We start from the raw sequence: 14,242 nt of genomic DNA, 5'->3' as shown, positions 1-14,242 counted from the left end.
TGTAGCCCATAATACAGTGATCAGAACATGTTTCCTTTTTCCAAACATACTATCAAACCAAGTAGTCAGATAAGTATCCACCCCAGAGTTTTCTGCCAAACCGTGAGCCAGGGTGGTCAAACCAGCTGAGGCATCGGTCAATGATTCGTCCGGAACTGTGTTATTTGGGATGTAAGTACAACACATGGTCCTGATAATCACGCATACTTCTCCCTTTTCAGCCATTAACATATCTAATGCAATTCTATTCTGCCAAGCCATCAGGCTGGTTGCTTCAGTCTGTTCTGCCAAACCTTTAATAGCATCTCTGGTATATTTGATAAAGCGCTGTTGATTATAATAAATATAATTAATCCAGTCCACGTTCTTCTTGAGAGTAGACCACCAGAAAATGCTTGACTCTAATCCTGCTAGGATCTGATTTCTTGCTTTGAACTCATCTGGCACCCCTCGTGGAACCCCAATGTTATCAATATATACTCTGTCATCAAAAAAGACCCAGATGGAGTACCTCTTTTCTCCCGTTTGGCTAACTTCATGTCTTGATGTTGAATGAGTGTGAAAGGCATTCCCAAATGTACAAGGGTACATAATCCTGTCCAATCTGCCGGTAATACTGGCCATAACGTCATTCCCCCACACAACCACCAGATGTCAGCCCTGGCAAACTTTACCTTATTGAAATCCCCAGAGTTCAACCAGCCTGTCAAATCAGACATGGTCTTGTTAGTGGTAATATTCTCTGTCTTATTGCAGGTACTAACTTCCCCCACATATTTCCCATGTGTACTGTACCGGGCCAAACAGTAATATTCTCCTCTGGTCACTGTAAAGGGAGGAGGTCTTGATTTAAGGGGAACCTGGGGATATAAATAGTGCAAATCAATACAACTGTCATTTTCTGGCATTCCTGCTTTCATGAACAGCTTTACCATACAGGCCATTCCCTTAGGGGAATTAATTCCATTAAGTGGAAAAGGGATTGTTGTCAACTGGGGTTTTGCATTTGCACAGGCATAACATTCTTCTTTAGCTACTGATCTGGCCGTATATTGAATCCATTCCAACCATAAATTGGAATCCCCAAACCCAGTCTCCACCTCTATAACTTCTTTAAGGTCTTTGGTCTGAACTATTCGTACTGGTCCTTTACCCTGGATGATTACACTAGGAATATCCGTTGTGTTAGAGAGATTGGTTGAACTCCGGCCGACCAGATTCTCCTTATCAACTCTAACCTCTGCCACCTGGAACGGTACCATAGTATCAGTTGAAAACTGGTTGAAGCCTACATACCATAACCCGAGATCCTGGGTCTTTACCGTTTTAATGTTAATTCGTACCTTTATACAATACTTCCTCTGCCTGGGATGAAATGACAGAAAGGAGATCTTCATTCGAGAGATTCTGTTAATTACAGTTCTCCTCTCAAACACTGTTATTGTTCGACAGTGTCAGAGTGTCTTACCCTCCCACCGTGTGATATGAATCCGGGTAGCTCTTTCAGCTAGCTGTCACCAGGAGTCCTTGGTATGGTCCCCCCAACAAGCCTCAGGGACTGTATTGAGTGACTTCACCTGTAGTTCACCTGTAATGCATAAAATCCTGGACATACAGGCTTGGTTAACAAACAGTTTCTCATATGTTTTATCTGATTATATCTTTAACTTCTATGCCTATTTGTTAGCAATTGTTTTATTATTAGTTTATTATCCAATAGGCCACTAAGTGTCCTATCCTAGACCACTAACTTCCCCATCCCCCTTTTGATACCTGGCTCTGCCCAGGTAACAACCGTATCTACCCTAAATAATGAGTTAGGTAAGATTAGTAAATTATCCTTATGTTCTGACATTATCATGTCTGTCCAATTCTCCCTTTGGCATCCATTCATATTTATCCTGTACCAATTCTCTGTCAAGTGTCTTATCTACTTTTAAAATTTGGAAGCAACATAGTTGTTACAGAGCAGAGAGGAAATGAACACAGATACCTCTTAACTAAATGTCTCACCTGTTTGGCTTTATCTAAAATTAATGGATTTTTTTATTTGAAAAAACATGTCTATGGTGTCAATGTCTAAAGTCCTTATATAGGTTAATTAAGGTTCTCGATCCTATCCCTAATCCTGAATCTCCACAGATGTCATAAATCCCTGTCAAACTTTAATACTATTTAAATAAACATATTCTAAATGTTTAATTAAAGCCAAAACGAATGCTAAACATATTCTATCTCTTTACTGTGTTAATGGAATCTCTCCTTCGGGAATCCACTGTATTTTTTCTAAAAAGAACATGGGTTAACCTTAAAAATCAGTCACATCAATAATTTAATATATGTTTCATAGTTTGAGATACCTTATCTACCGTAATTAACCACCCCTAAGAACTGAAACTTATTTTTCTATGTAATTTCCTGCCCTATTGGCTTAATATATATCCTATCCAAACCTCAATGAATCTCATCTCCCCCTATTTATTCTCAATGATAAATAGGATTTTTTTTCTGTTGTAATAACAAATCAATAATAGCCAATTCAAAAACTTCACAGCTAATATTGTAAAATATCCTGAACCACTTTCTCATCTGCAGTTCAAACTAAAATTCTAACCCAAAACTATAACTCCATTATAATTAATTTACCTTAAAACTAGTAACCCAAATGACCACAAATTCATTATATAAATGGCTCTCCCCTGAGGCTGATCAGACCCCAAGAGAGAGCCATGATAAGGTCAAAGGTCACACCACCCCTTTACATTCATGTTCATCACCATATTAGACGTATTAAAGAACCCTTTATCTTTAACCATTTTCATTCACTTGTCTAATTCAAACTCAGAAAATAAATAATATTCCATATGTGAGTGTACCCCTTTAAGATATCTTATCCCTGGGAACAGGGAAATCCCCTTAACCCAAACGTTTACTACAACAACAAAACCTAATAATTATGATAATGCCCTCAAACCATACATTTTAAATTTCCTCGATGTTTCATGTAACTCATTCAGTCTATCTCCAAATTGTCGCCCCAAAATATTTTATACCCTGTATCCGTAACATATAAAATATTTTATACCCTGCCATTAGCCTCACTCATCCGTATTATATTTTATACACTGCCATTACACTCAAACCACTGTGATAAACGTGCACTGTCCCTTTAAGATAAGACATTCCTAGCCAGCCATACCCTATTGTAGACATTTACTTGTTCCCCTTAATGAAAACAGATCATGTTTAGAACACGTTAACTTCTTGTTCGATTTCACTGGCGTTACCTAACCAAAAATCAATACTCGGGAAATAACCACAACTTTTTACGATTCAACTATTCTGACCTTCCTATCTTATAGCCAAATATAGGCCAATGAAACACCTAGCAATTCTGTTGCATTTTCCCTCTAAATGCCACAACCCATTTTCTCTGTCATTATTTGAGGAACGTAAAATGACGCAGTTTTACCTTCAAATCAGCCTGCCTCTGTAAAATACATATTCCCTATTCAGATTGAGTTCTGCTTTAAATTCTATCGACAAAGTAAAACCAACCAAACTTCTCAACTTTCTATACCCTAACATTTAAACGTACCATGTTCTGTGCTAAATGTCAGTCGATTCATAAAAAAATATATCATCCTGGTGGCACAAGACTGTATCGTATCTCTCCGTTATTCCCTACATTTAACTTTAGGTGACTTTCTCTTCTATGATACATTTATTTAAATATGACTCCCATCTCAATACATTATTCTAGCAGATCATTTTGGGCAAAATAGCGTATAACATCGAATTTGTCTCGCCATTATTTTGAATGAATTCTTCTTTCAATTCAACCTAAACAACATATTAAATGTTCAGTTCATATCTTATACAAACACTAGCGACCATATTTTTTCTGGCAGAACATACAAATAGATGAATTACAATCTAAAATCAATTTTAGTCTATCGGTTTCAAAGCTGAAGTACGTACCTTAGTGTCCCGCTATTGAAATGATTGAGTTTCCCCGCCAATAATTATATTATTATAATTGTCTGTAGTCGCAAACTCCGGCACCGGGAATTCCCAGGAAATAATCCTAATTTAAACCCTTCCTGATTTTAGTAGTATCAGCTTCTATTCAGGGTCTTTGTCTGAGTCAGATTTTGGACACCTCCCTTCCATTCCCTTTTTTCTCAGCTCCCTTCCTGGCCTCGGCTAACCATATCCTAGCTGTATTCAGCCCCTCTGCCTGTTGTTTATCTCTCTTTTCTCCACTAACCCTATTTATTTGTTTAATCATTGATTAATAACCCCTCTGGCTTCAAAGCCCTGTGGGAATAGCAAAGCTCCCATTATTGATGAATTCAAAAAAATGTAGAACATCAATCAAAGAACTCAAATCCCCCCAGAATCGAGAATATAGGCTACTGACCTTGCCGCCGACTGGGAAAAGCATTGTTCGTTGGATCTAGTCACCGTCCCTGTCGGTGTACACCGGCCTGGTCTTTTCACCCTCAATTCAGAGGCCAGGTCTTAAATAACGGGACACAGCCCGCTCGTGCACAATTTTTGGGCGTACGACCTTCAGATGGCAGAGAGGGGTATTTTAGATCCGGCTCGAAGGACCAACTGTTGCAGGAATTAAATTCCTCTGTTTTAATACCCAATTAAAATTAATTATTAAACACTCTGTCAATTCCTAAGAATTTGTATGACTCCTATTTGTATAAAACGGACAGAGCCCAGTCTTAAAGTCAATCAGCAGCGTTTATTCACGAGAGTACTGCCCATTACACATTTTACCACAGGTTATAAACTGAAAATGATGCCATTAGTTTTAGTACTAGCCCGTGTCATCTCCGCTCCAGTACAATGGCTGTATGGTTCTCACATCGTCTCCCCCTATTAAGATAATATATGACCGAGCCAAGGCCAGCTTGTGTAGATAAGCCTTCTAGCCAGTCTGGCTATGAGTTCATTCATTTCTACCATGGTACAGACAGTCATTCTTCTAATTCTTGATTATATTTACACACATTATATTCAGTACTAGGATTAAAAAGAATATTCATACATATACAGTAACATAATAGTATTCTGATTAGTACATATACAGTAACATAATAGTATTCTGATTAGTACATATACAGTAACATAATAGTATTCTGATTAGTACATATACAGTAACATAATAGTATTCTGATTAGTACATATACAGTAACATAATAGTATTCTGATTAGTACATATACAGTAACATAATAGTATTCTGATTAGTACATATACAGTAACATAATAGTATTCTGATTAGTACATACACAGTAACATAATAGTATTCTGATTAGCACATATACAGTAACATAATAGTATTCTGATTAGTCAGTCCTGATTGAAATGTATACATAATTAGTCATTATTGATTCAAAAACCTCCCTTAACAACCTGCCATCTACCCACCTGGGGACTGAGGGTTATGAGAAAACCCCCACATTACCAGCTTCTCTATATTCAACCTGCCATCTACCCACCTCGGGACTGAGGGTTATGAGAAAAACCCCACATTACCAGCTTCTCTATATTCAACCTGCCATCTACCCACCTGGGGACTGAGGGTTATGAGAGAACCCCCACATCACTAGCTTCTCTTTATTCAACCTGCCATCTACCCACCTGGGGACTGAGGGTTATGAGAGAACCCCCACATCACTAGCTTCTCTTTATTCAACCTGCCATCTACCCACCTGGGGACTGAGGGTTATGAGAGAACCCCTACATCACTAGCTTGCATGTTCTGCAGCCTTGTAAAGATAAGGAGGGGATGACTGGGAGGCAGGTTGGCATTTATTGTCATGAATCTTGCCCTGGAGGCAGTTCAGCAAAGTGGCCACTAGCTGGCACAGGCACAAAGTAATACAATCTGATTTTAATCCTACAGCCAATTTTTACTTTGGAGCTGGGGCTAGGGGGCAAAAGGAGTTCCCTAAAGGGAACACCCCCTCCCATTCAGCTGAAAAAATATTCTTTAGACATTTTTAATGAGGTTCCTACCAGAGAATTTCATTGTCTGAAGAAAATCATAGGAACGGGAGGACACTCTCTCGTGACCGCGCGCAATGAGACCGAGGCTTTCTGCCAGACCACCCACTCAAAGAGCTATTATAAGCCCCACCTTTATAGTAGAATCATACAACCAGAATCTAAAGACGGTGACATCTTGTGGAAGCCCTAGGGAGTGCATGCTCATCCATATCTAAGGTGGACATCCAATGGCACTGTTTTCTAAATTGAGTTCTCACTTCCTGTTTGGATTTCTTCTCAGGTTTTTGTCTGCCATATGAGTTCTGTTATACTCACAGACATATTTCAAACGGTTTTAGAAACTTCAGAGTGTTTTCTATCCACCAGCAATAATATGATGCATATATTCCCATCTGGGACTGAGTTGGAGGCAGTTCACTCTGGGCACGCCTTTCATCCAAATGTGAAAATGCTGCCCCCTAGCATCAACAGGTTTTTAATATCTGGAGTAAATCACGCAGTTCTGCCTCCAGGTCAAGATTCATGACAAACATCAACCTGCAACTGGGAGAAGGCAATGCAAAATCAAAAATGAAATTGTTTTCACAATTAACAGCCTTTTCTTGTTTCAATTATGTTTTATTATGAAAAATACAATATCTTCTTGTATACTTGTACAACTAAATAAACTAAAATCACATTTTATTTGTCACATACACATGGTTAGCAGATGTTAATGCGAGTTTAGCGAAATGCTTGTGCTTCTAGTTCCGACAATGCAGTAATAACCAACGAGTAATCTAACCTAACGATTTCACAACAATGACCTTATATACACAGGTGTAAAGGGATAAAGAATATGTACATAAACATACATGAATGAGTGATGGTGCAGAATGGCATAGGCAAGATGCAGTAGATGGTATCGAGTACAGTATATACATATGAGATGAGTAATGTAGGGTATGTAAACATTATATTAAGTGGCATTGTAAAGTGGCTAGTGATGCATTTTTTCCCATCAATTTCCATCATTAAAGTGGCTGGAGTTGAGTCAGTATGTTGGCAGCAGCCACTCAATGTTAGTGGTGGCTGATAAACCGTCTGATTGCCTTAAGATAGAAGCTGTTTTTCAGTCTCTCGGTCCCTGCTTTGATGCACCTGTACTGACTTCGCCTTCTAGATGATAGCAGGGTGAACAGGCAGTGGCTCGGGTGGTGATGATGCACCTGTACTGACCTCGCCTTCTGGATGATAGTGGGGTGAACAGGCAGTGGCTCGGGTGGATGTTGTCCTTGATGATCTTTATGGCCTTTCTGCGACATCAGCAGTGTATGTGGAGCGTATGTCCATATATAATTGTACTATTTGTTATTCAACATAAAAGACGTACAACAAATGATCACATTGGTATTTTAACGGTGTTATTGTTTAAATTGTTTAAATTTAAGAGTTTAAATGTTTAAACAGAGGATCCATCTAAAACAGTATAAAACAAGATGATAAACAGAGGATCCATCTAAAACAGTATAAAACAAGATGATAAACAGAGGATCCATCTAAAACAGTATAAAACAAGATGATAAACAGAGGATCCATCTAAAACAGTATAAAACAAGATGATAAACAGAGGATCCATCTAAAACAGTATAAAACAAGATGATAAACAGAGGATCCATCTAAAACAGTATAAAACAAGATGATAAACAGAGGATCCATCTAAAACAGTATAAAACAAGATGATAAACAGAGGATCCATCTAAAACAGTATAAAACAAGATGATAAACAGAGGATCCATCTAAAACAGTATAAAACAAGATGATAAACAGAGGATCCATCTAAAACAGTATAAAACAAGATGATAAACAGAGGATCCATCTAAAACAGTATAAAACAAGATGATGAACAGAGGATCCATCTAAAACAGTATAAAACAAGTGCAGTATGTTCTGAGAATGTGTCAAAGGAATTTTACAATTCCTACATGTGTTCATTAACCAATTCAATTAAAATCACTCTGTCTGTTGTTAAGAATTGTTAAGATCGTTATTTGCATAAAATAGACAGAGACCAGTCTACCAAAATTAGCCAAAAGTATTTATTCTCGAGAGCGCTGCTCAATAGAACCTGTACGACAGTATATATATCAAATATGATGTCATAGGTTATAAAATGTATCTCCTCCTCTTGACCAGGACAAAGCAGGTTCAAAAGTTAATTCCAACTCACTAGCGCACATACCTGACACACTATACCTGGATTAACTCCTGAAGTCTCACCATAGTTTATTACCACTTAGCAGACAGTTCCAGATACGGAAAACCTGGAGAGGCTCTCGCTGTCTTATGTAATCACCACAGAGTTATAGCTGAGTCGGTTCAAACATAGGTTAATGACCGTCTCGCTGTCTTATGTAATCACCACAGAGTTATAGCTGAGTCAGTTCAAACATAGGTTAATGATCCTCTTTGCTTACTTTAGACCCACACACATTCCTCCTTCCACAAAGGTTATCATTTCCAATTACCCCTTATCCCTGCTACATAACCTCTTTCTTATGAACTAACATTATTATTAATCAGATATTGTAAAACAGGGTAGAGTTGAATTATTATTATTTATTTATTTTTAATTTTACCCCTTTTTCTCCCCAATTTCATGGAATCCAATTGTGTTAGTAGCTACTATCTTGTCTCATCGCTACAACTCCCGTACGGGCTCGGGAGAGACGAAGGTTGAAAGTCATGCGTCCTCCGATACACAACCCAACCAAGCCGCACTGGTTCTTAATAACACAGCACGCATCCAACCCAGAAGCACCAATGTGTCGGAGGAAACACTGTGCACCTGGCAACCTTGGTTAGCGCACACTGCGCCCGGCCCGCCACGGTAGTCGCTGGTGTGCGATGAGACAAGGACATCCCTACCGGCCCTCCCTAACGACGCTAGGCCAATTGTGCGTCGCCCCACCGACCTCCCGGTCGCGGCCGGTTACAAGAGTCTGACCACTGCGCCACCCGGGAGGCCCGTGAGTTTAATTAATTATAGTTCTATTTAAATGTAAATATTGACTAGTCATTACTCATAAAATTCCGAACAATGGTAGCAACACAACATGTCATCAGCACAACATGGTAGCCGCTCGAGAGCACCCTTACCTGCCAATCTATAAATTACAAATCAAATGTTATTAGTCACATGCGCTGAATACAACAGGTGTAGACCTTACAGTGAAATGCTTACTTACCATCACTTAACCAACAGTGCAGTTTAAAAAAAATATGGATAAGATTAAGAGATTAAAAGTAACAAGTAATTAGAGAGCAGCAGTAAAATAACAATAGCGAGACTATATACAGGAGTGTACCAGTACAGAGTCAATGTGGAGGCTATATACAGGAGTGTACCAGTACAGAGTCAATGTGGAGGCTATATACAGGAGTGTACCAGTACAGAGTCAATGTGGAGGCTATATACAGGAGTGTACCAGTACAGAGTCAATGTGGAGGCTATATACAGGAGTGTACCAGTACAGAGTCAATGTGCAGGCTATATACAGGGGGTACCAGTACAGAGTCAATGTGGAGGCTATATACAGGAGTGTACCAGTACAGAGTCAATGTGCAGGCTATATACAGGGGGTACCGGTACAGAGTCAATGTGGAGGCTATATACAGGGGGTACCGGTACAGAGTCAATGTGGAGGCTATATACAGGGGGTACCAGTACAGAGTCAATGTGGAGGCTATATACAGGGGGTACCGGTACAGAGTCAATGTGGAGGTTATATACAGGGGGTACCGGTACAGAGTCAATGTGGAGGCTATATACAGGGGGTACCGGTACAGAGTCAATGTGGAGGCTATATACATGGGGTACCGGTACAGAGTCAATGTGGAGGCTATATACAGCGGGTACCGGTACAGAGTCAATGTGGAGGCTATATGCAGGGGGTACCAGTACAGAGTCAATGTGGAGGCTATATACAGGGGGTACCGGTACAGAGTCAATGTGGAGGCTATATACATGGGGTACCGGTACAGAGTCAATGTGGAGGCTATATATAGGGGGTACCGGTACAGAGTCAATGTGGAGGCTATATCCATGGGGTACCAGTACAGAGTCAATGTGCAGGCTATATACAGGGTGTTACGGTACAGAGTCATAGTGGAGGCTATATACAGGGGGTACCGGTACAGAGTCAATGTGGAGGCTGTATGCAGGGGGTACCAGTACAGAGTCAATGTGGAGGCTATATATATGTGGTACCGGTACAGAGTCAATGTGGAGGCTATATCCATGGGGTACCAGTACAGAGTCAATGTGGAGGCTATATGCAGGGGGTACCAGTACAGAGTCAATGTGGAGGCTATATATAGGGGGTACCGGTACAGAGTCAATGTGGAGGCTATATCCATGGGGTACCAGTACAGAGTCAATGTGCAGGCTATATACAGGGTGTTACGGTACAGAGTCATAGTGGAGGCTATATACAGGGGGTACCGGTACAGAGTCAATGTGGAGGCTGTATGCAGGGGGTACCAGTACAGAGTCAATGTGGAGGCTATATATATGTGGTACCGGTACAGAGTCAATGTGGAGGCTATATCCATGGGGTACCAGTACAGAGTCAATGTGGAGGCTATATGCAGGGGGTACCAGTACAGAGTCAATGTGGAGGCTATATATAGGGGGTACCGGTACAGAGTCAATGTGGAGGCTATATCCATGGGGTACCAGTACAGAGTCAATGTGGAGGCTATATCCATGGGGTACCAGTACAGAGTCAATGTGGAGGCTATATGCAGGGGGTACCAGTACAGAGTCAATGTGGAGGCTATATATAGGGGGTACCGGTACAGAGTCAATGTGGAGGCTATATCCATGGGGTACCAGTACAGAGTCAATGTGCAGGCTATATACAGGGTGTTACGGTACAGAGTCATAGTGGAGGCTATATACAGGGGGTACCGGTACAGAGTCAATGTGGAGGCTGTATGCAGGGGGTACCAGTACAGAGTCAATGTGGAGGCTATATATAGGTGGTACCGGTACAGAGTCAATGTGGAGGCTATATCCATGGGGTACCGGTACAGAGTCAATGTGGAGGCTATATCCATGGGGTACCAGTACAGAGTCAATGTGCAGGCTATATACAGGGTGTTACGGTACAGAGTCATAGTGGAGGCTATATACAGGGGGTACCGGTACAGAGTCAATGTGGAGGCTGTATGCAGGGGGTACCAGTACAGAGTCAATGTGGAGGCTATATATAGGTGGTACCGGTACAGAGTCAATGTGGAGGCTATATCCATGGGGTACCGGTACAGAGTCAATGTGGAGGCTATATGCAGGGGGTATCAGTACAGAGTCAATGTGGAGGCTATATATAGGGGGTACCGGTACAGAGTCAATGTGGAGGCTATATCCATGGGGTACCAGTACAGAGTCAATGTGCAGGCTATATACAGGGTGTTACGGTACAGAGTCATAGTGGAGGCTATATACAGGGGGTACCGGTACAGAGTCAATGTGGAGGCTGTATGCAGGGGGTACCAGTACAGAGTCAATGTGGAGGCTATATATAGGTGGTACCGGTACAGAGTCAATGTGGAGGCTATATCCATGGGGTACCAGTACAGAGTCAATGTGCAGGCTATATACAGGGTGTTACGGTACAGAGTCAATGTGGAGGCAATATACAGGGGGTACCGGTACAGAGTCAGTGTGGAGGCTATATACAGGGGGTACCGGTACAGAGACAATGTGGAGGCTATATACAGGGGGTACTAGTACAGAGTCAATGTGCAGGCTATATACAGGGTGTTACGGTACAGAGTCATAGTGGAGGCTACCACTGGTAGATACAGGGTGTTACGGTACAGAGTCAACGGGATGAGATCAATATCCTTCCAGGATACCCCGGCCAGGTCGATTAGATATATACAGATATATACAGAGTCAATGTGGAGGCTATATACAGGGTATTACGGTACAGAGTCAATGCACCTTCTCTCCTCCCTCTTCTTCTCTCCTCCTCCTCTGTTTAAAGAGCAACACTGCCACCTACTGTGCATCAACTTTTTTCTCCTTCCTCCTCTTCCTCTACATCCACATATGTTTACTACTTCTTCTCCTTCCTCCTCTTCCTCTACATCCACATATGTTTACTTCTCCTTCTCCTTCCTCCTCTTCCTCTACATCCACATATGTTTACTTCTCCTTCCTCCTCTTCCTCTACATCCACATATGTTTACTTCTTCTTCTCCTTCCTCCTCTTCCTCTACATCCACATATGTTTACTTCTTCTTCTCCTTCCTCCTCTACATCCACATATGTTTACTTCTTCTTCTCCTTCCTCCTCTTCCTCTACATCCACATATGTTTACATCTTCTCCCTCATCTTCCTCTCCCTTCATCCATCCATCCATCCTTCTCCTACTTCATTCCTCTCCCTCATCTTGTCCTCTTCTTACCATGTCCTCCTGTTCTTTTTCTCTCCCTGTATCGGTTCTCTCTCTTCCTCCTCCACTTCCTGTAGAGGTGGTGTCTCCTCCCTCCTCCTCCTCCACTTCCTGTAGAGGTGGTGTCTACTCCCCCAGGAACTTAATAGTATTTCCTTCTAAACACACACACACACACACAAACACACAAACACACACACACCTATCCATGTCCTGAGGACGTCCCATGACTCTGGACCAGGAGGTTGATCCCAGTGGTAGAGACAGAGGGTGGTGTATGGGGGGTAACCCCATGACTCTGGACCAGGATGTTGATCCCAGTGGTTCTCAATCAGAGGCAGGTGTTAGTCATTGTCTCTGATTGGGAACCATATTTAGGTAGCCTGTTTTGTGTTGGGTTTTGTGGGTGGTTGTTTCCTGTCTTTGTGTTTACTGCACCAGTTAGGGCTGTTTCGGTTTTGCCACGTTTATTGTTTTGCAGTTTGTTCATGTTAAGTGTCTCTTATTAAAGAACCATGAACTTCAACCACGCTGTGTTTTGGTCCGCCTTCACAGGAAAAAAGCCGTTATTCATTCTGTTATAACTAAACTTAATGTTTAAACTCTATCCCAAACCTTAACCATTCATAATGAGGCCCTAAACATTCTGTTATAACTCTATCCCAAACCTTAACCATTCATAATGAGGCCCTATACATTCTGTTTAAACTCTATCCCAAACCTTAACCATTCATAATGAGGCCCAACACATTGTGTTAACACATCCGTGACCAACTACAGTGGGGCAAAAAAGTATTTAGTCAGCCACCAATTGTGCAAGTTCTCCCACTTAAAAAGATGAGAGAGGCCTGTAATTTTCATCATAGGTACACTTCAACTATGACAGACAAAATGAGCAAAAAAATCCAGAAAATCACATTTTTAATTTATTTATTTGCAAATTATGGTGGAAAATAAGTATTTGGTCAACAACAAAAGTTTACACAGCAACTCGTATCTCTCAGAGAGTCACTATTCCACTGAGACCTAATTGAAACACAAAGCAGAAAATGGAATCAGAGCTGTGTGTGTCATTCTTATCGAAAGTCCTCTCACAAAAACACACGCTTGCACGCACACACACACACACCCCTCTAGCTCAATCTAGCCATCTCTGGTCACTGTCAGTAGCTAGTTAATGAGAAGGGAACTAAAATCAATATACACACCTTGGGAGGAATACCTGATTACCTAGCCCTCGTGTCTGTCTGTCTGTCTGTCTGTCTGTGTGTCCTTTATCTTCCTCAGACGAACGTCGTCCTGAATCATTTCTGCTGACTAATCTCTCCCTTTCTCTCTCTCTTGCTCTCCTCAGCAGCTCATATCTCTCAGAGAGTCACTGATGTCACCCAGCCCATCAGGGCTCAAAGGCCCCCAATTACCAAACATAAAGCAAATTCCACACATCTACCCTCCCTCTCTCTCTCTTTCCCTCTGTTCTGAGTCTCTCCATTCCCTCTCTCTCTTTCCCTCTGTTCTGACACTCTACTCTCCCTCTGTTCTGACTCTCTACCCTCCCTCTCTCTCTCTTTCCCTCTGTTCTGACTCTCTCCCCTCCCTCTCTCTCTCTCTTTCCCTCGGTTCTGACTCTCTACTCTCCCTCTCTCTCTCTTTCCCTCTGTTCTGACTCTCTCCCCCTCCCTCTCTCTCTCTTTCCCTCTGTTCTGACTCTCTACCCCTCCCTCTCTCTCTCTCTTTCCCTCTGTTCTGACTCTCTCCCCTCCCTCTCTC

The 14,242-nt window shown here is 41.5% G+C and overlaps 1 long non-coding RNA gene across 1 annotated transcript in view; it reads right to left on the bottom strand.

Annotated features, from left to right (window-relative positions):
* Positions 1–14,018, bottom strand: part of LOC116372097 (uncharacterized) — a 64,642-nt gene extending 50,624 nt beyond the window's left edge. The window contains exon 1 of the long non-coding RNA XR_004209118.1: positions 13,586–14,018. This is a non-coding gene — a long non-coding RNA (uncharacterized LOC116372097). The remainder of the gene's footprint in view (positions 1–13,585) is intronic.
* Positions 14,019–14,242: the final 224 nt, after the last annotated feature.

The sequence above is a fragment of the Oncorhynchus kisutch genome, unplaced genomic scaffold (genome assembly GCF_002021735.2).
Source record: "Oncorhynchus kisutch isolate 150728-3 unplaced genomic scaffold, Okis_V2 scaffold3909, whole genome shotgun sequence".
NCBI lineage: Eukaryota > Metazoa > Chordata > Actinopteri > Salmoniformes > Salmonidae > Oncorhynchus > Oncorhynchus kisutch.
Note: the sequence above shows the minus strand (reverse complement) of the source record. Positions and strands in the feature narration are given on the sequence as shown.